Consider the following 19,840-nt stretch of genomic DNA (forward strand, 5'->3'; position numbering starts at 1 on the left):
TTTAAATTTTCGTGGCATTTCTATTGCCCTCCTGACTCTTCAATGTCCGAGCTGAAAGGACTAACCAATTAGAGATGACCTGGTTTAGTTCCCTTCCTGTGTTTACAGATGGGCAGGAACTGAGACAGGGAAGGATGGAGGGGCCCCAGGCCTTGGACCCTTCCTCCCGCACCTCAGCATCAGCTCTGCTTTGTCCCCTCAGGCTCACCTGGAGACTGTGTCTTGACTGGATCCCCCTCCTGCTCCTCCCTCTGCCACAGGACACCATCCACCAGCTCCCTCACCTAAAGAGATAAGAACAGCAAGAACAACTATAAAAGCCGTCATTCAAGGAGTTCTTGCCCTGTGCCAGCAAGGAGATAATTATCTCACTAAGTAAGAGGAACCAAAATTAACTCATTTTACAGATGAAGAAACCAAAGCCCACACGGTTAATCAATTGGCCAGGGTCTCTCTGACATAAGAAGAGGTTAAATCCAGGATATGAACCCACATCCATAATTCTGGAGTCTTGCACTAATAACTATGCCTTGGAACTAATCAGTAAAAAAGTCTATAATCATGCGATTGGATTTGCAATTTGGAGCATAGCATCCATACCAGAAAGTATGGAAATCGTACTTGCATAGCTCCATGAATTATCCAAGGGAACACACCCGGCAACCATACTCACAAGAAACAGAAGGTGACTAAGCCTCCAGTGGCCCCCTGATACACCGATCCCAGGTCACTGCCCTCACTCGCCCAAGGGGAACCAATATTCTAACTTATGAATTTGCTTTCCTTGTCTTGGAACTGTGTTTAAACAAAATCATGCAGAGTTTCTTCTTCTATGTCTGACTTCTTTCATTATGCTTGTAAGATTCATAAATTTTCTTGAATGTGGCTGTGGTTGATTTTTATTTCTGTATACAATTCCATTTTAAAACATATAACCCATTTTATTTATCCATGCCACTGCTGAAGAACATTGGGTTGTTTCCAATTTGAGGAGGTGGAAAAAACCAAAGTAGTATCTTTAAAAGTACACATTTTTGTAAGAAAGTGATTTATATATACTTTGTAAGTATGGTCATGCATCGCGTAATGACGGGGATACATTCTGAGAAATGTGTCGTAAGGCGATTTTGTCGTTGTGCAAACATCATAGAGTGCACTTACACAAACCTAGATGGAATAGCCCGCCGCACACCTCAGCTATACGGCACCAGCATCAGATACACGGTGGATCATTGACCGAAACGATGTTATATGGCACACGACTGTACTGAAAAATTTAGGGAAGAACATACGCTAAACTATTAGTAAGAGTTATCTTTGGGTGAGAGGACTTTTTTGTGCTGTCAGCATTTTCTCATTGTCTTCACTGAGTATGTATTGCTTAAATAATAACAATTTAAGTGAAATCCTACTGTGTCCCAGGTGCCCCAACAAGCGCAGGGCAGTTAGGAAGACTAGGACCCGACCAGGACCAAAATGCAGGACTTGATAGTGAGACTGGCATCCAGACCAACTCGTGTTAGGATCAGGGTGACCCGGGGCAAGTGACTTAACTTTCCCTACCTCAGTTTCCTCCTGTGTAAAATGGGGATAAGAACAGTCTCGCTCCTGTTATTATGGAAACATGTTTATGATTTATTGAGTAAAATAAAATTTAATGGGTGTAGAGTTTCACATCTAGAAGATGAAAAAGTTCTGGAGATCTATTTCACAACAATGTGAATATATTTTACTGAACTTCAAAATGCTTAAGACGGTACATTTTATAGCATGGTTTTTTTTTTAACACAATAGAAGAGAAACAAATTAAACTACTTTAAAAAAGCATCCTCTCTCTCATGGGGTGGTCACGAGGACTGTTTTTGGGGAGATAACGCATATAAAAGTTCCTGGCGGGCATGATGAGCATGCTTGTTATGCTCCTCTACTCCATGCCAGGTAACTCTGCAGCAGGAGTGCTGGTGTCAGAGCTTTGCAACGAGGCAGTAATGTTATCACTACACTTTTAGCCAAAGTTCTGTTCACGAAAACACTTTTCCAAAGGTAATTGTTAACCTCAGGGGGCAAAAAAAATTCTTCGCTAGGAACAAAAGGGTGGCCGTGATGTCACTGAATAAACCACTGTGTCTGCGAGCAGCCCCTCTCTGCACAGACACGGCACAACCGAGGCAGAGGGTCAGAAGCATCCCTAAGCAAGATGATGGAGAAGGGTTGCCTTCCATCCCTCACACTGCCTTCAAATAGCCTAGGTTGAAGGGATTTTTCGGATCCCCTTATTTTTAAAAAATACACAGCCCAGGGCAATTCTCATGCCTTGGCTGCCCCATGCAGAGAGGGGAGGCTGAGTCACTGGGTCTCAGAAGCTGCGGGCTCACAGCAGGGCTTGGAAAATCAGTATCTGTCTCTGAAGTGATCCGAAGTGCTGAGACCTTTACCCCAAACGGCAGTAGGCAGACATTAGCAACAGTCTTTCACAGCCTTCGAAGATGTGGGTTTCCTTCCCAAACAGCCTCGAAAGGCAGCAACGGGAGCTATCCTCTAAGATGCAGACATCTAGAATTCGGCTGCAGAAGTGCTTTCCAGAGAATCCCAGCTCTGTCTGCAGACAGGCACAAGAGACAGCTGGACTCTGGGTGACTGTGGATGGACCTACACCTGAGCATCTCCTCTCTCAGAGAAGAGCACAGCACTGTGGCTAACAGAACACCCTAAATGCTTATCTTCGAATCTAGGTCCCGTCACTAATGACCTGTGAACCTTTGGGTATCATTCTTCCCCACTCTGTGCCTCAGTTTCCACATAACATACAGCACCTCTTACTCAACAGGGCTTGCCCTGAGGATTAGCTCAGACAAAGGAGGGGCAGGGACGCATCGGGGTTTTCTTTTAGTCACATAAGCACTCAAAGGAAGTTAGCTACTCTTCCTAAGAATGCCTAACATGCAAAAGCACAATTACTGGAAAGTGAAAATCACAAAAATTAACTTCCTGCATAATCTACTGGTTTTTAAATTTTGCCTTTTCCTGAAATAAAAGAGAATTTTGAGGAAGTCTTCAGACTCATCAAATCAGTCACAAGAAATCTGGATGAGCACTCTCTTTCTGAAAACCAGCGTTCAAATACATGGGCCCAACAGAGACTGGAGGACCAGCAATAAGTGGTATTGTGTTACTCCTCCTCGTTCCTCCAGCTCCTTCACCTCCACCCGGCAAACCCTTAAAGGGAAAGGTCTGTGGTCTTCTTCTCAGGGGAATGAGGAAAGAGCCAGACTCCTCCTCCACAGCCAGGACAGGGGCGGGACCAGGGGGATCCTGTCAGGGAAGGCTGGAGCCATAGAAAGTTCAAGAACCATACCGGAAAGTGACCTGGACCTGACAACTGACCCTGGGGCTTCACAAGTCCAAGGTCCACGAGTTCCCAAGGCTTCCCTAGAGAGAGCACCTTCAAGAGACACCTTTAACACAATACACACGCACACACACAAACGCACACACAGAGGAAGACAACGTCATTGTGTGCTAATGAGAAACCCAAAAAGTACACGAAGTATTTTTAAATACAACCTATTTTTAAACAAAACATCAAGACACTAGATTTAATAAAGGAATTTTTTTCTCCCAAAATGTGGATTTCTATAAAAACTCTTACAAAAGCATAAAAGACTGAATCACACTTAAATCTATATCGTAGGCCTTACCACAAATGAAAGGAGGAAAATGACACAGAAGCAGGATGTTCTAGAAATTCCGGGCAATCTAGTTGTTGTATTAAGACTGATGAAACACCAAATCATTTCTCCCTCTCCACTTGAAGTGAATCTGGGCGGGAAGACGAACGTACGAAACCATTTCACTTGCTATTTGAGGAATTCTCTTGTAAAATGTACAATCCCTTTACATTTTCCCAGGCAGCTGCTAGGGGTTGCTAAGGAAGTGATGGAAATAGAAAATATTCTAAGTAAATAATTAGTGATTTCTGAGGGGCAGGTTCTTTAGATATTTTTCTCAGAATTGAACAGCTCTTAGGCACAGAGACTAGACAAGTTTCCTTTCTTGCTTTCCCTCTCTCTCTCTCCCCTTTCTTTCCTTCCTTTCTTTCTGTGTTAAAGAAGAGATGCAGAGTCTCCAAGCAGTGAGCTGGCAGAGGGAGATCTGGAGCCATTCTACTTGTGCCCACCTCAGGAGAGCCACAGAAGAGGATCCGGGTCCCCCATCTCCACGCAAGCCAGCAGAACTCTCGGGATGTCTGTTTTATTCATTGGTACTTCGGTGAAAGATGACGTTTGAACAGTAGAGTCTCAAAACAGACATCTGTTGTTTTGGCACCAGCGTGCATTTCCCTTCTTTGATGACCGTCTGCTGGCTTTGCTTTGGGAAAATGCCCGCATTTCATCCTCTGTGCCCGCAGGGGAACTGCCTCCCACCTCTGCTCCAGGGAGGCAGTGCCTCAAACCCCACACCCCCTCTGGCACCAAGAACTGCTTGCTGGATGTGCACGTGACCCCTAAGGAAGCAATGAGCTACCCTGAGGCGTTAGCAGAGACTTCTGGGACAAAGATGGTACACTTTTCCTACTCCATTTGGGGCAAGAAAATTGGGCTGGCACCCGCTTATGACCACAAGGGGACAGGTTTTAAGAAAGCAGCCAACCACCTCAGAGGCAGCAGAATCCAGAAGTGGGAGATCCAGTGACACTGTTTAAGCCCTAATGAGGCCACCCCTTCCCAGGACTTCTCAGATACATAAGCCATTAAATTCTTTTTCTTTTTCTTTTCTTTGGTGAGGAAGATTGGCCTTGAGCTAACATCTGTTGCCAATCTCCCTCTTTTTACTGGAGGAAGACTGTCCCTGAGCTAACATCTATGGAATCTTCCTCTATTTTTTGTATGCAGACACAGCCACAGCGTGGCTTGATGACCAGTGTGTAGGTCCGCGCCTAGGATCCGAACCTACAAACCCCAGGCCACAGAAGTGGAGCACGCCAGCTTAACCACCACGCCACCAGGCCGACCCCTAAATTCTTTTTTGATTCATGCTTATTTCAGATTTCACCTGGAATTTCCGTGTGTTATAACCAGAAGAATCCTACCCAATAGATTTCTGCAGCTAAAGCTAAGTTTCAAAACACTGGGAAAGATTTTCTTTAAAAGTGCTCTAACATACCATGACTTGGGGCAATTTCTTCCTCCTGGAGGATGAGAGGTAAAGGGACTGAAAAGAGACACAAAGCCAAGAAAATCTAGGAGCATCAAGGCCAAGAGTTGAAGGTAAACCAAAACACTAGACTTTCAACCCAGCAATTCATAAGTGAATGAGAACCAGTCAGTACGGACAGAACAAACTCTCTGTTTCACGCTAAATAAGGAAATCAGCGGTTCTGGGTGAGGTCATGCGGTTTGTTGGTTGAACCTGTCATGCGATTCTCAGAATCTAAGTGGGTAGTTTACCTATTTAATATTGGGCATATATGTTATAATAATAATTTCTAATATTAAATGTCTTAACATATATTTATGGTAACGTGGTATGTTCATTGTCCATATTCAGACAGTAACAGGAATATTCTCTCTGTATCTGAACACAAATGAAAAACTAGCTAGAAAGTGGGTAGAGAACAAAAGATACTCAACTATACTTGAGTTTGCTTTAAACATTGCTTTTGGTGTTTGTTTATCATTTACTGAAAGTGAGCCTTTCCTAAAGCGTCTTATTTTCAGGGGCAAATGTGGAGGGTTAACCTAGCTTGGAAGGAGCAAGGAGCCACGCACATCCCACATCTCAGGAAAACGCCTCACTCCGGACTCAGCCTGTATCGCATCACCACCCCCTAGAGGCAGTCTACTTAAATAACAGGAACGGCTAAGAGTTACCTAAGCATCTTTTCAATTGACCACAGCAACATCGAGGTCATTTTGTGCCCCCAGATCAAAGCAAGATCTTCCGTCAAGAATGGGGGGATTAAGAACCAAGAAATTAAGACACCAGAACGTTGGGTTGGGGTAGTGTAACTGGGGAACGTAGGCAAATATTAATGGCAATATTGTGTTTACCAGCATTTTCCAATGAGTGGAGCTCTTTCTTAGCACCAAGAATGTACAAGGGGAGTCCAGACAGTACAAGAAAAAGCCATATTGAGGAGGGAGGGACAGCCCAGCAGAGGCTCGAATGAAGGAGGGATGCAAGCCAAGAAATTATCTAAGGAAAAAGCATTAAAGGCAGAGCGGGCAACAAGTGCAAAGGTCCTGAGGCAGGGCCATGTTTGGCTTCTCAGATACAGCAAGGAAGCTAATGCGGCTCAAGGAGAGGAGCACAGAGAAGATGACAAGTGAATGTGGCTGAAGAGGTTGGCAGGGTCAGATCCTGTAGGGCCTTGTAGATCATGGCCAGGACTTAGAAGTTTTCTCTAGGTTGACAACAAGCCATTGGAAAATTTAAATTAGGAGAGTGATGTGGCCTGCTTTATGTTCTAAAAGGATCACTTCCCCCAGCCACTGTGTGGAGAGCAGATTACAGAGGGCAAGAAAGTCAGCGGAACAAGAACAGAAGTCGGCTGCAGCAGCCTGGGCGAGGGATGAGGGGGTACCAAGGCAGGTGGTGCCAAATAAATAGATACACAGAGAAAGAGATATCTACTGATAGCTACCGACACACACATATACATAGACATGTATGGACATGCACGTCTATCTCCACCACAACAACACACTTATAGTATGATATAGTCTTTACAATGATTGAAGAAAATTATTTTTCACATAAAAAATCAATATAGGCAAATACATCTATATGGAAAAAGAAAAAATAAAGAAACTTGCAGGAATAATACTCACGACTGAAGTTTAGAAGATACCAAACTCTTGATATCAAAATACACACTATCAGAGCTTTGGGTAAATTTTATGTGTGCTCCTAAAATATCCTGTGACCTCCTAAAATAGTTCTGTGTTCCAACTGCAAAAAATAATTAAAAAAATACCTCGTCAATTTATTTCACCCTGCCAATTGGATTGACTTCGGATAGAAGAGCATAATGAAATACAGTATGACCACATCCTTGCGTGAGTTACTGTAGCAGACAGCTGACTGTCCCCAGACTCGTTCTCTCCTCCTTCCTGGGCACACAGACACTCAGTAAGTTCCCCAGAGTCCTCTGCAGCTGGAGGTGGCCATGCAACGAAGTCTCCCCAGCAGAAGGAGAGCGGAAGTTATGAGCGTCACTACTGCCTCACCTGCTGAAGAGGAATCCGCTCCCGGCCTTCTGCCCTCGCTGCTTCACGGTGGCTGCAATGCAGACAGGGTGCAGTCCCAGCTCCCATCACGCAGCAGAGAAAACTCTCTAAGGCAGGGGTTCTCGATCAGAGGGAGTTTTGGACCCCAGGGGACATTTGGTAACGTCTGGAGACATTTTTGGTTACTAAAACTGGGGGAGGGCCTAACTACTAGTGTCTGGCGGGGTAGAGGCCAGAGAGGCTGCTAAACATCTTACAATGCACAGGACAGCCCCCCGCAACAAAGACTTTCCTGGCCCCAAGTGTCACTGATGCCGAAGTGGAACCACCTTGCCGTTAGGCCATTTTTCTCAAACTTCGTGCATAATAATTACCCAAGTATTGTCTTAAAACATAAATTCTGCTTCAGAAAGTCTGGGATGGGATCTGAGATTCTGCTTTTCTAACAAGTTCCCTGGGGGGCTCTGGACGGCAGAGCAACCAGATGGGAAGAACAGAACGTGGGTCTCTGAACGGTCTCCTGGAGCACAGCTGCCCCCGCAAGACTGGCTGGAGTGCTCATGCACGGCTGCTGTTCAAACACACACGCCTGCACTCACTGTGGTCAGCTTGGGTCTCTCAGAGTGGCTGGTCGCCACGCAGCCCTGACTGCTACAAACTGTGAATATCAACTTTCGTTGCGTAGTAGAAAAATCATCGTCTGTCTTACGGAAGCCACTGTGTTGGGGTCTCTTTGTTTTCACCCTAACTCGTACAGTTACCATCTGCAAATATTGGATGGGTACATCTTTTTTGCTGTTTGGCGAGAGAACTAAACAGCCCCAGAGGGGGTATTTTCCAGAAAGGGAGACGAAGCAAAGGGAAGAAATGGAATGAGATGGAGACCGCTCGAGCTATCTGAGTAGAGCGTACTGCTGCTGTAACAAATGACCATTCACCGATGGCTTAACTGTTCTGGACGCCAGAACCCTGACACGGGTCTCCACGGGCTAAAATCAAAGTGTCCACACGCTGCGTTCCTCTGGAGGCTCTAAGCAAGGATGGATTTCCTTCCCTGTTCCCTAGCTTCTAGAAGCTTCCTGAATTCCTTGGCTCATGACCCCTTCCTCTATCTTCGAAGCCAGCAACAGCAGGTTAAGCCCCTCTCATGCTGCCATCCCTCTGACTCTCGCTCCGTGCCTCCCTCTTCCACTTAAAAGGACCCCTGGGATCACACTGGGCCCATCCAGATAATCCAGGATTATCTCCCATCTCAAGGTTAGCTGTCTAGAAATCATAATTCCATGTGCAACCTTAATTCCCCTTTGCCACATAATCTAGCATATTCACAGTTTCCGGAAATTAGGACGTGGTTATGGGGGGGGGGGCATTATTCTGCCTTCTATAGGTGAGAAAGTAGGTTAGTCAGGCAGCCAGAAGGTAAGAAGTTAATATGCCAACCTGGAAAAGAGACAGGGTGCAGAGAAAAATGAAATGATAGGTCATTTGAGAGTAAAATGGAAGAATCTCCTGGTCACTCCCAAAGTTCGGGAGCCGCAGCGCAATCCTAAGAAGCAAGTGTACCCCACCGCTCTGTACGTTTTCAGTACAAAAGAACGACGCATCAGTGGTCCTGAGCTGGGTGAAAGAGTGATGCAGACAGAGGTTCTCCAGAATTCCGGGATCTTTATGCAGTCTGCCCTAACGATGTTTGATATCCATAGTGTGTAATAGTTTCTGTAAATTAAACTTCTTAATCTAACTTTATGATAAGAATGCTCATCCTGTATTTCAGGTACTCCCTGGAGGGCAATATTCCAGAAAACCAGTTACTTGGGGGAATTCACGAAAACGTGCATGGATTAATAACAACTAACAGACGTAGACAAAGCAGATCCCAGCACAGCATCATCATTCTATCCTTGCAAAAGCACCATGGAATTATTAGAGGCTGGTACTCCCATTTGAGAGGTAAGAAAACAAAAGCTCAAAGGCTGAACACTTATCTATGTGCACAAGGCAAGGTAGACACAGAACTCAGACTCAAAGCCTTAATTCTGACTTCAGGTTCAGCTTTTTCTTTCAAAACACAACATGGCTCCAAACAGTCCAACTGCCCTGTGACAGAGGCGCTCAGGCAGTTAGGCTCAAATACTTCCTCAGCTCCAGCGACTCCCAACCCTCCAGCCCCCTGCAGAAGGCTCAGCCAGGAGGCACCGGGAAGGGTGCCCCTGTACCTACAGTGAGTGACATATCAAACACGGGCCTCAGCGTAATGTTTTGATTGTTAAATGCCAACTATGTAATTTCGATAACGCATTTAGAGAAACATAATCCACTCTTAGAGCATAACGGTCTATCGGGAGTAATTCAACTCTTCTAAAACTTCGGCAGCATCAGCAACAAAGGCCAGGAACCAAAAGCCACGTGTTACAGTGAAGACACCTGGCTTGTGCCAGCCTGCTGTGTGACGCTGGGACTCCTGCCCGCCCTTCCAGGTCACATTCACTTTCTGTGTAACACTGGGATAAGAAAGTCTCGACTTCACGAGGCTGCAGTGAGGAATAAAGGAGGTGATGTCCTGTGCGGTAGGCAGCTTGTGGGAGACTGCTGAGCCCACATGGTTTGTTTGAGTGGGTTTCTCTTTCTTGTACCCAAAATAGTCTTGCAAAAATAGGACGTGAAAGAGCTGACAACAATTCTTAGCCAGAGTTCCCAAGAAACGTTAGTGTCATTTCTTTTCAGAAGCCTGGAGTTTTGCAAGAAAAGTTAGCACACAACAGGCCCTCCTTCCATTCAATAATTCATTGATTCAGAATTAGTGATTAATAAACTACCATGACTGAGTGCCTGCTGGGTGCTAAGCACTGTTCTGGGCGCCGGCAAGGAACGAGATGGACAAGACCCCCACTCTCATGTAATCTGCCTTCTGGTGAGGAAGAAGTAACTAAGTAGCATGATTTTGGAAAGCAGTAAATGCTCTGAAGAAAATAAAACAGCGTCACAAGCTCAGACGTGGAAAAGGGTCTTTAAATTAGGTAACTGGGAGAGGTATTTTCCAGGAGCTGAAATTTGAGCCGACACCTGAAGGACAGATAAGGAGCCTAGGGTAGTTTAAGGATCTGGGACCGAGTATTTCAGGAGAAGGGAACAGTGGGAATGAGCCTGGTCCCAGAATGGAAGCCAGTGCCACAGTTTGCTGCTGGGTCCAGACCGCCTCAATTAGCCCATCTGGTAGGCAAGCAGTCCATCTGCATGCGGAAAATCACAAGCTCCTAGCAGGGAACGCCAGCAGTGATTATTCACTCCCGTGATGCTGGAAGACACCACCTCCAGTGGGAAAGAGATTTGAAACAAATAAAAGGAAATGCTGCATGTTTGTGACCAAACACCTGGGTCTGAATCTCAACTCCACATTTCGAGCAAGTTACTTGACCTCTCTGTGCCTCGGCTCCCTCGCCTGTAAAATCACAGCGCCTACCTCGCCAGGTCCTCTGAAGACTGAATGACTCCACTGCTTGGAGCAGAGCCTGGTGCACACACAGGAATACAATATGTGTCTATCACCATGCTGTCACCACCACCACCACCATTATTCTTTCCCATCCACACCGTCATCTCCCTGTCCCATTGAGAATAACCATCACTTGTCCCTGACTGGACTTTTGCTTTGCAGCAACAGGAGTGCATGTAAATTTACTGATTTACACCAATTCAACTATTAATCCACATCTTGGCACAGTCCTACCACCCCTGAATTTGGGATAGAAAACAATCAGCACCCACCGCACTGTTTATGAATCTAAACAGTAACAGCTGTCTTACCATCTTCTCCGTAATGTGGAAAGTAAGGGAATTCTATAAATGAAGTACAACATTTTCGCCACGTTCATATAACCAATACTTTCAGACCACTCTCAAACACACCCTCAACTTAGCAGCAAAGAACTCTAATCAAAGGAGGAGGGAGGGGGGAGGGAGGAGGGAAGAGCCAGGGACAAGATGAGAGGGACGGAGGGAGGGAGGGGGGAGGGAGAAGGGAAGAGCCAGGGACAGGATGAGAGGGAGGGAGGGAAGGAGGAAGGAGGAAAGAGCCAGGGACAAGATGAGAGGGAGGGAGGGAGGAGGGAAGAGCCAGGGAGAGGATGAGAGGGAGGGAGGGAGGGAGGGAGGGAGGGGGGAGGGAGAAGGGAAGAGCCAGGGACAAGATGGGAGGGAGGGAGGGAGGAGGGAGGGAGAAGGGAAGAGCCAGGGACAAGATGAGAGGGAGGGAGGGAGGGGGGAGGGGGGAGGGAGAAGGGAAGAGCCAGGGACAAGATGAGAGGGAGGGAGGGAGGGGGGAGGGGGGAGGGAAGAGCCAGGGACAGGATGGGAGGGAGGGAGGGAGGGAGGGGGGAGGGAAGAGCCAGGGACAAGATGAGAGGGAGGGAGGGAGGGAGGGGGGAGGGAAGAGCCAGGGACAAGATGAGAGGGAGGGAGGGGGGAGGGAAGAGCCAGGGACAAGATGAGAGGGAGGGAGGGAGGGAGGGGGGAGGGAGGAGGGAAGAGCCAGGGACAGGATGAGAGGGAGGGAGGGAGGGAGGGAGGGGGGAGGGAGAAGGGAAGAGCCAGGGACAAGATGAGAGGGAGGGAGGGGGGAGGGAAGAGCCAGGGACAAGATGAGAGGGAGGGAGGGAGGGAGGGGGGAGGGAGGAGGGAAGAGCCAGGGACAGGATGAGAGGGAGGGAGGGAGGGAGGGAGGGGGGCGGGAGAAGGGAAGAGCCAGGGACAAGATGAGAGGGAGGGAGGGAGGAGGGGGGAGGGATGGAAAAAAGACATGCTAGCCAAGAGAAAGAGGTCACTTTCCATTTACTCCTCTTTCTTTGATGCCCCTCCATAAAGTACTAAAATTTGGTTCTTACAAGTCCCTTGCAACTTTTGCTAAATATATTTCAAGTTATTCTGTTTGGTTGGCTGGTTCTATAAATAGAATATTTTCTCTCATTATATTTCCAAAATGGTTCGGGTAGGCATATAGGAAAACTACAGATTTTGCATAGTAATTTCCTCATCAATGCCCTTAATGAACCCTATTATTGTTTCTAATAGATTCATGGGGGGATTGGTTATCTTAGATTTTCCAAAAGAAATGAAATTACTGGCAAATGCTGATAATTCTACCTCCCCCTTTCTTATTCTTTTTTGTATCTAACTGCATCATCTATTAATTACTGAGCAATGGTAAATAATAGTGATGATAATGGGCATTCTAGTCTTGCTCTGGATTTAATGGGAATGTTTCTAGTATTACACCATTAAAGATGATGCTGGCTTTGGGGAAGATCCCATTTTATTAGGAGGTGTTCTAAAAATTAGAGATAGATGCTAATTTAATCACATGCCTTTTAGCATCCATCAAATAAATCATAGAATTTTTCTCATTTACCCGTACTAAGAATAAGCCAAATTATTAGATTTCCTAAGATTGAACCATCCTTCCATTCCTGGAATAAACCCCACTGTGTCAGGACTTTTATTACTTTGTGAGGTAACCATTCACTTGTCCGTTTCTCCACTCTGCAGGCTCTTTCAGGTCACCGGCCATGACTGATTCATGTCTGCCCCAGCACAAAGTTGACAGTCAATACATGGTTAATGAATAAATAAATAAATGAATAACTAAAATAACAAGTGCATGGAACCTCCCAATATTAACCCTTTGTCCCTCTTTCTGGGTTAAAATACTCAGAGAGATCATACACCTGTCCCAAGTAGATCTTTATAGGTTTAATAAACATGTGGCTAGACTGGTCCCCACTTCTAGCAACAGAACCCTTGAACACCTCATCTTCATGGGGAAACTATTCCCTATGGTCTCAGTGGGACTAGCCCTGGTTGCTTACTCCCCCCACCACTCCAGGCCAAAGGGGTGGCTACATCAGCCAGGCCCGATGAGGGTACTACACAACGACAGCTTTAGGAATGAGCACATGACCCAACCTGGACCACAGGCATCTCCAGGAATTTCTTGCAGAAGCTCTTAAGAAAAGTTTTTTCAAAATCACTTATCTACCCTAAGTTTCATGTAGCCTCATTATTAGTTATCTCAGTGATCAGACATCACAAATGTGAACTTACATTTATAAGTAAAGTACTTTGTTCAGTGTGCCCAGACATCTTTAGATCAGCAAAACTGTACTCATGAAAATATGGGTCTACGCTTCTCCTTTGGAGGCAATCCATCACGGAATCTTCTTGGCCTTCGGGAACTCAGCTTTGCTTGAATGTGTGCTCATTTCATATGGGCCTTTGTGGTGGAGCCGTCTGTGTTTTAATGGAGAAGTTATTTTCTTCTCTATGGTTTACTACTGCTTTTGGTTGAGGGTATTTTTACGTGAATAGAGCTAGCTGAAAATTTTCAAGAGACCAAGAAAAGAGACTATAAAATTTAGAAAATTTTATATTTCTGGAATTTGCAATAGCATTTACAATTCAACACAATGCAGAGGAAAACAATACACTAGAGACTTCCGTAATGGGGTTTAACAATTCTGTAATTTGGGGGAAAGCATAAACCTCTCAATTTAAAAAAAATGTATTACTTCCAAAAGAATTAAATAAACATATAATGTTTGTCTCGGGTTGCTGCTTACCATCTTGCCTAAAATGTAGTGAGATAATCTATCTGAGAATGAGGCAAGGTAGAGACAAACCCGGCAAAGAATGGAAAGAGACAGAGACCTTGTCAAATCACTCAAGCCCCTGGATTCAGCTTTTCCTGAAGCCACTTACCCCACAGACTTCCTAATTACATAAGCCAATAAAGCATCTTTTTTTTGTTTATAATAATTTAAGCTCAATTTCTATCATTCACAACCAAAAAAGTATTGCCTAATTGATGTGCTGCTTTGTTTCCCTGTAAATATGCTTTACACATTCTTAAATAAAGATTGAAAAAAAAAAAAGTAAAGGTAGGCAACCCTAACTAGTGAGTGTTAAGAAAAAAAAAAAATCAACCGCTTGCTTTTAATGAATGGCAAGATGGGCTGAAAAGCTCCCTTAGTGAATTATAATTTCAGACTGAAATTCCCAAGACAGTTACAGAGGAGCTTGTCAAACCGCAGAGACCAATGGAATCAAGAGATTACTTGAAAGATCGTTGGTTCAATCAGTTTCAGAAATAGCATCCATTATGCAAACCCAAAACCTTTAAAACTTTCTAACGTACAACCCTGGCAATCTCTCATTCACCTAAAGTCTCAAGGCCCCTCTCCTGACTCAATTTAAAACTAAAAATGCCTGGTATGATTTACAAAAGTTAAAATAATTAAGTCATGTTATGATGGCTGGAGAACTCCAGGGAAAGTGGCCAAATAGCAACGTAGGGAGTTTGGCGGGGTCTGCCAGAACAGTCCTGCCTTCTCCAGTGCCTTCAGCTCTGCAGAAAAATGGAAGGCAAAGCATGCCCTCAGCATTCTAAATGCCTCAGTCTCTCTCCACTGCAAGCGGCCTCCTTCCTACAGTGGGCTCAAGAAAATATGAGAAGGAAAGCCCCGAGAGCCTGCCCCCTTCCATCCCCCGTCCCCTTAGTGGAGAAGGCTGGCTGCAGGTACCCCAGGAAATCAGACTCTTCTCCTCCTTCGGCTCATGTCACAGTAGACCCAATTCTGGAATCGGTTTGGATTATTCTCTGGAGAGCTACTTAAGATCTGCTTCAGGGTTTGAGATCCCTCATTCAGACATAATCTTGAAATGAAAGATGATTTGCTAATGAAAAATGCATTACAGCTTTCTCTGTAGGGCCTTCTGTACTGATAGGCAAGATAAAAGGAAGGAATTGAAGGAAAATGAAGGAGAAATGCAAAGGAAAAGGAAAATTAGGAAAGAGAGAGAGGAGAGAAGGAGAAGAAGAAATTTATCATGTCATACACTCTGCGTGGGGGCACTTTTTAAGGGCCACTTCATTTCACCCTCACATAATCACTTACAAGTAAGTAACATTGAGCCCATTCTGCAGACAAAAAAATGGAGGCTTGGTGATATTAAGTAACTTGTCTAAGGTCACACAAGGAGGATGCAGTGGATTCTGACTCAGAGATACAAAAACTGGCTCCAAATAACGTTGCTCCTACAGTGCTCTCCTGCTTCCTCTGAAGGGTCTAACACAGACGTCTGCTCCAGAACCAAAGCATTTTAGTGGGCGAATGGGCCCTACGGAGACAATATAACCTCATCAGAAAAGAAACAGGGATTTAAAAAAAAAAGATGAAAAGAAAAGAAAAGGAGAGAAAGAAACAATTTAATATAAGTAACCCAACGCCCAACAGAACTAGGATGGGGCAAGGCAAAGCCAGAACTCAATTTTTCTAACTCTCAGGTCTTACTCAATCCACCTGACCAGACCCTATTACATAAGTACAGTTTATCAATATGGATCAAATAGGGGACTGCCTCGTTAATGAGTGAAAAGCTGAAAATTTTCTCAACTTCTGGAAAATGTTCATTGGGAACAAATGGGAAATTTATTGGGGAATTGTCTTTTTCTGCCTCGATGTTTCTCTTTCTACCCAGCTCCTTTTGCTGTTGTTGCAATGTATCTGGGAGGTATTTGCCCCATGCTCTTGCAACATCTGCAAAGGGGGAAAACTGTAACCTAAAACAGCACACAGAAGCCACAATTCTGACAACCACAAAGGGTACGGGTGTGCCAGTTACTTTCCAAAATGAGTTTAAGCCAGAGCCACAGACTGGTAGCCGGCTGGCTGTACCGAGCCCACAGGTGGGTTTTGTTTGTCTGCAGTGCTGGCCCACACTGCGCTCGGAAGAAATTTCCATCTGTTGCCAGCATTAAACACCAGATAATTTCACATCAAAAACTGGATTTCCAGTTTCTCTTACCAACTGGAAGATCTGATAACCCTGATGCCACATTTGCACGTGGAAAAGAGTAGCTGCCCCTTTAGACAGAGCTTGTGCGTCCCAGTTTCTCCCCACCTGGTCTGTTTCACTCATTTATACAATCGCTGTGGGCCCAGAAGGCATGTGAGTTGGTGACCCTTGGTTTAAGAGGTTAAGCAGATGTAGACTGCAAAGCCAATCATTATTAGACTTTTCCTAAAAACACCCCCAATAACAGACTCTTCTCTCACTATTAAGACAGCTGTGACAGAAGGTAAGGCATATGAGACCAAAAGGATTTGAGAAATGGAAAAACCCAGTAGTTGAGTCCATTTGGATTTTTGGTCTAGGATACTCACTTTTTGCTTAGAAAATACATTCACTTTTATTATTTCATTTGTTCCTCTCAACAATCCTGCAAGGCAGGCATTATTCTCAGATAAACAAAGTGAAAATGAGTGATGTTAAATCAGTTATCCAACCAAGATCATCTAACTAGTAAGTTGCAAAACCCAATTTTGTCCAGCTACAAACACCTTGCTTTTGAAATAATGAAAGAACACTCTGTAAGGCCATAAGGCCTGTTTCCACCTCAGGGCCTTTGTGCCTGCTGTTCCCTCTATTGGAAACCTCTCCACCTACATATCCACATGGAAGATTCTTACTCTTTCACTTCATTTACATCCCCTCCCCAGAGAGGTTTCCCCTAACCATTTGACTTAAAATAGTATCTGTGCATGCACACACACACACCCCAATTACTCTCTAAACTCCTGCTTCTCAAAGTGAGGTTCAGGGATCAGCAGCATCAGCATCAACTGGGAAGTTAGAAATGCAGAGTCTGAGGCCCCTCCCCAGACCTGCTGAATCAGAATCTGCATGTTAACAACACCCCAGGTGATCCATGTGCATTTCAAGTTTAAAAAGCACTGCTCTACAGGAGCCCTGCCCACTGGAAATGCAATGGGAGTCACAAGTGTCATTTTAAGTTTTCTACAGCCACATTAAAAAGGTTAAAAGAACGACTCGTTTGTTTGCTGTCTCCCCTACCACCCTACTAAAAGATGCCATTTCCACAAGAACAGGTACTCCCTCTGTCTTGTTCTCCACTTTATCCCCAGTACCTAAAACAGTACTGGGCACATGGTAAACGTTATTAAGTGTTTGTTGAATGAAAGAAGGAAAAGACATTCCAGTACTTTCTGAGTGGTAGCGTGGCACAGGGAAAGAAACCAGCACTCTGAAATTGGACAGATGTGGTCAACTCAACCACTGACCAGCTGAGCAACCTTCAGCCAGTGGTTCACCCTCCGGGAGCCACCTGGAGTGTAAACCAGGAATATTGCTGTTTAACTCACAGCCTCATCATGACACCCCGATGTGATAACATGTCTGTGAAGCACCAACCACCACAATCACAGGCATTCAATCAATGCCAGCGCCTTTCCATTGTCCTCTTTCATTCTCTCCAAATACCACATGCGAATAATGGTGCTGACCACTTTCCTCTGTGTGGCATGAGCATGACTGAAGCTGTTTTCCTGAGTTATTTTCCCCCAGCCAATGGGACCTGCCTATTAACTGCTACCACTGCAGACAACTGGAAACCGTGGAGGGTCCCTTCTCAGCACCCTGGAGCTGAGTGGCTCCCAGAGCAAAGTGGTCACGGTTACTGTTCAGTCTGTAAACCACGAGGGAGGCCACAGCTCGAGTCGTCTCTCTCACTTTGATGAGTTCTGCCGTGGCAGCCAGTTGGCCTGCCACAAGGTCCCATCCCTTAGGAGAGTTCAAGGCCTCTGCCCAGCCAGAGTGTATCGGCTCATACTGAAAGGTGTGTTCTGGCTTTGCCCTTTTATTTGGGGGGTGGACAGAGGAAGGAGTGGAGGGTTTAATCTACTCCCACTTATTAATCACTGGCCTCTGTCCATCCACCAAGTGAAGCTTGCTTCTCCATAGCTTTAACACACACATCCTAATCCATCAGTCCATACTGCCCTGAAAATCCAATGCACGTGTCCTCATCTCAGATGTGTCTTTGACTCACGTTAGATCAACAGCACAGAAGAAAGCAAAACCCAGATTTAGATACAGCCTGAGGGACACCAGAAATAAAACTGCTAGGGCTGCCTAGTTGGATATGAGGAAACCCCAAGCCAGCTGTGCCGAGAGCAGCCCCAATTTCTTCTCGCTCTCCCTCTTGCTGAAAACACAACCAGAACAGAAACACTAGCAGAATTAGTAGGCTATTGGGAAACACACTGAAAAGAAAAACAAAAACAAAATAAATATATGGGGGAAATCAAAGCCTTTAATTAACCTGTGGATCTCTAACCAGTTAAACAGTAGAGTAAGATTTCAGGCAGAATACGTGGTATAACCATTTAAGTAGCGATGCCACCACTGAAAAGACGCAGTTGCATCAGGGAACCAAGAGGAAGGGTTTCTGTTACTGGTTTGAATCAATGCCACTGTTTCCTTTCCTACAATAGAGTGAGGTTGTCATCCCCTCTTCCTACATGGGAGAGAGAGGAGCCTGAAGAGGTGCAGCAAGGAAAAATCCCACAAATGTCCTCAAAGCACTGCTGTCCCTCATAAGGCTGGAGAGCGGTCCAAGGCCAGTGCCAGCCCACTCGGCTCCTGCAGGTCCAAGGGGTTTCTGGGAGTCTTCTCAACAGCCAGGTTTGGGTGGCTAATGATTACCTCTATGTTAGACAGATTCTCCTCCCGCACTTCCAATCGGCACCACTGAACATAAGGGTCTCCAACAGGCAAGTCACTGGCATAGCAGATCGAGGACACAGAGACACCGCATGGTCCTCTGAAGTGAGGATCAAGAGGATCCAGTTCTGTCCACACCTCTCCAGTGGAACAGTTCTACAGGTGGCTACCAAATACTGACACCCAATACCACAAGGCCCAAATACCACAAGTGATGGCTGAGAGTACCACCGAGCTGGAATGACATCTTCAGTAGCCATGTCACGACAGCGAGGCCAGTTCATACCTTCCTTTCCAAGCCACAGTGTAAAAACAACATGAGAAAATCTGGCATCTTCTATCCTTTCATTCAGAAAATTCTCCAGACCCTACGATGGGACTTCCTGACAAGCACTCCACCACGCACACGTCATCAACGTTATTTTAAGTCACCTGAATCAAACACCCCATCTCTATTTCCAGCTGCCACAAAGCAACACAACACATGTTGGAAAGGTCTGATCCTCAGGCCTTCCTCTCCCCCAAAGGGCATCTGACACTTCTCACAAGATACACAGCTTTAAAATTAGAACTGGAAAAGACCACAGTGACCCTCATAGGGCTGAAGCTGCCCCACAGCAGAAATCAGAACATTCCTACAACCAACAATTAAACAACCGAAACCTTCCCAAACATCCCCTTCTTTCTCTGGTTTGCTGTTGCTGCATTAATCATCCTGACACCTTTTTAATTATAATCGCAAACTCGAAGCCATGACTTGCAATGTTATAAAACTGATTTTCCAGTTCAAGCAGGCATTGACTGGTTTCTGTTTTGATAGGAAGCGGCTGTTTGAAGCCTCCTAAAATGTTGCAATTAGTTCTCTCGGTTGAAACAGACAAGACATTAACAGACACATTTGCTGTTTCCATTTAACCTGCTGGAATGTTTATGCCTAAGTGTACTTTTCTCAAGCTTTGAAAGCATAAGGGGTATTTTCTAAAGCGGAAGAAATCAATCAATACATATTATATATTCATATATAATAGATATTATAT

The 19,840-nt window shown here is 45.2% G+C and overlaps 1 pseudogene; it reads right to left on the reverse strand.

The window, feature by feature from the left end:
• The window catches only part of LOC138917414 (heparan sulfate glucosamine 3-O-sulfotransferase 4-like), a 117,959-nt pseudogene that overhangs the window by 45,506 nt on the left and 52,613 nt on the right, over positions 1-19,840 (reverse strand).

The sequence above is a fragment of the Equus caballus genome, chromosome 14, assembly GCF_041296265.1.
Source record: "Equus caballus isolate H_3958 breed thoroughbred chromosome 14, TB-T2T, whole genome shotgun sequence".
Classification (NCBI taxonomy): Eukaryota; Metazoa; Chordata; class Mammalia; order Perissodactyla; family Equidae; genus Equus; species Equus caballus.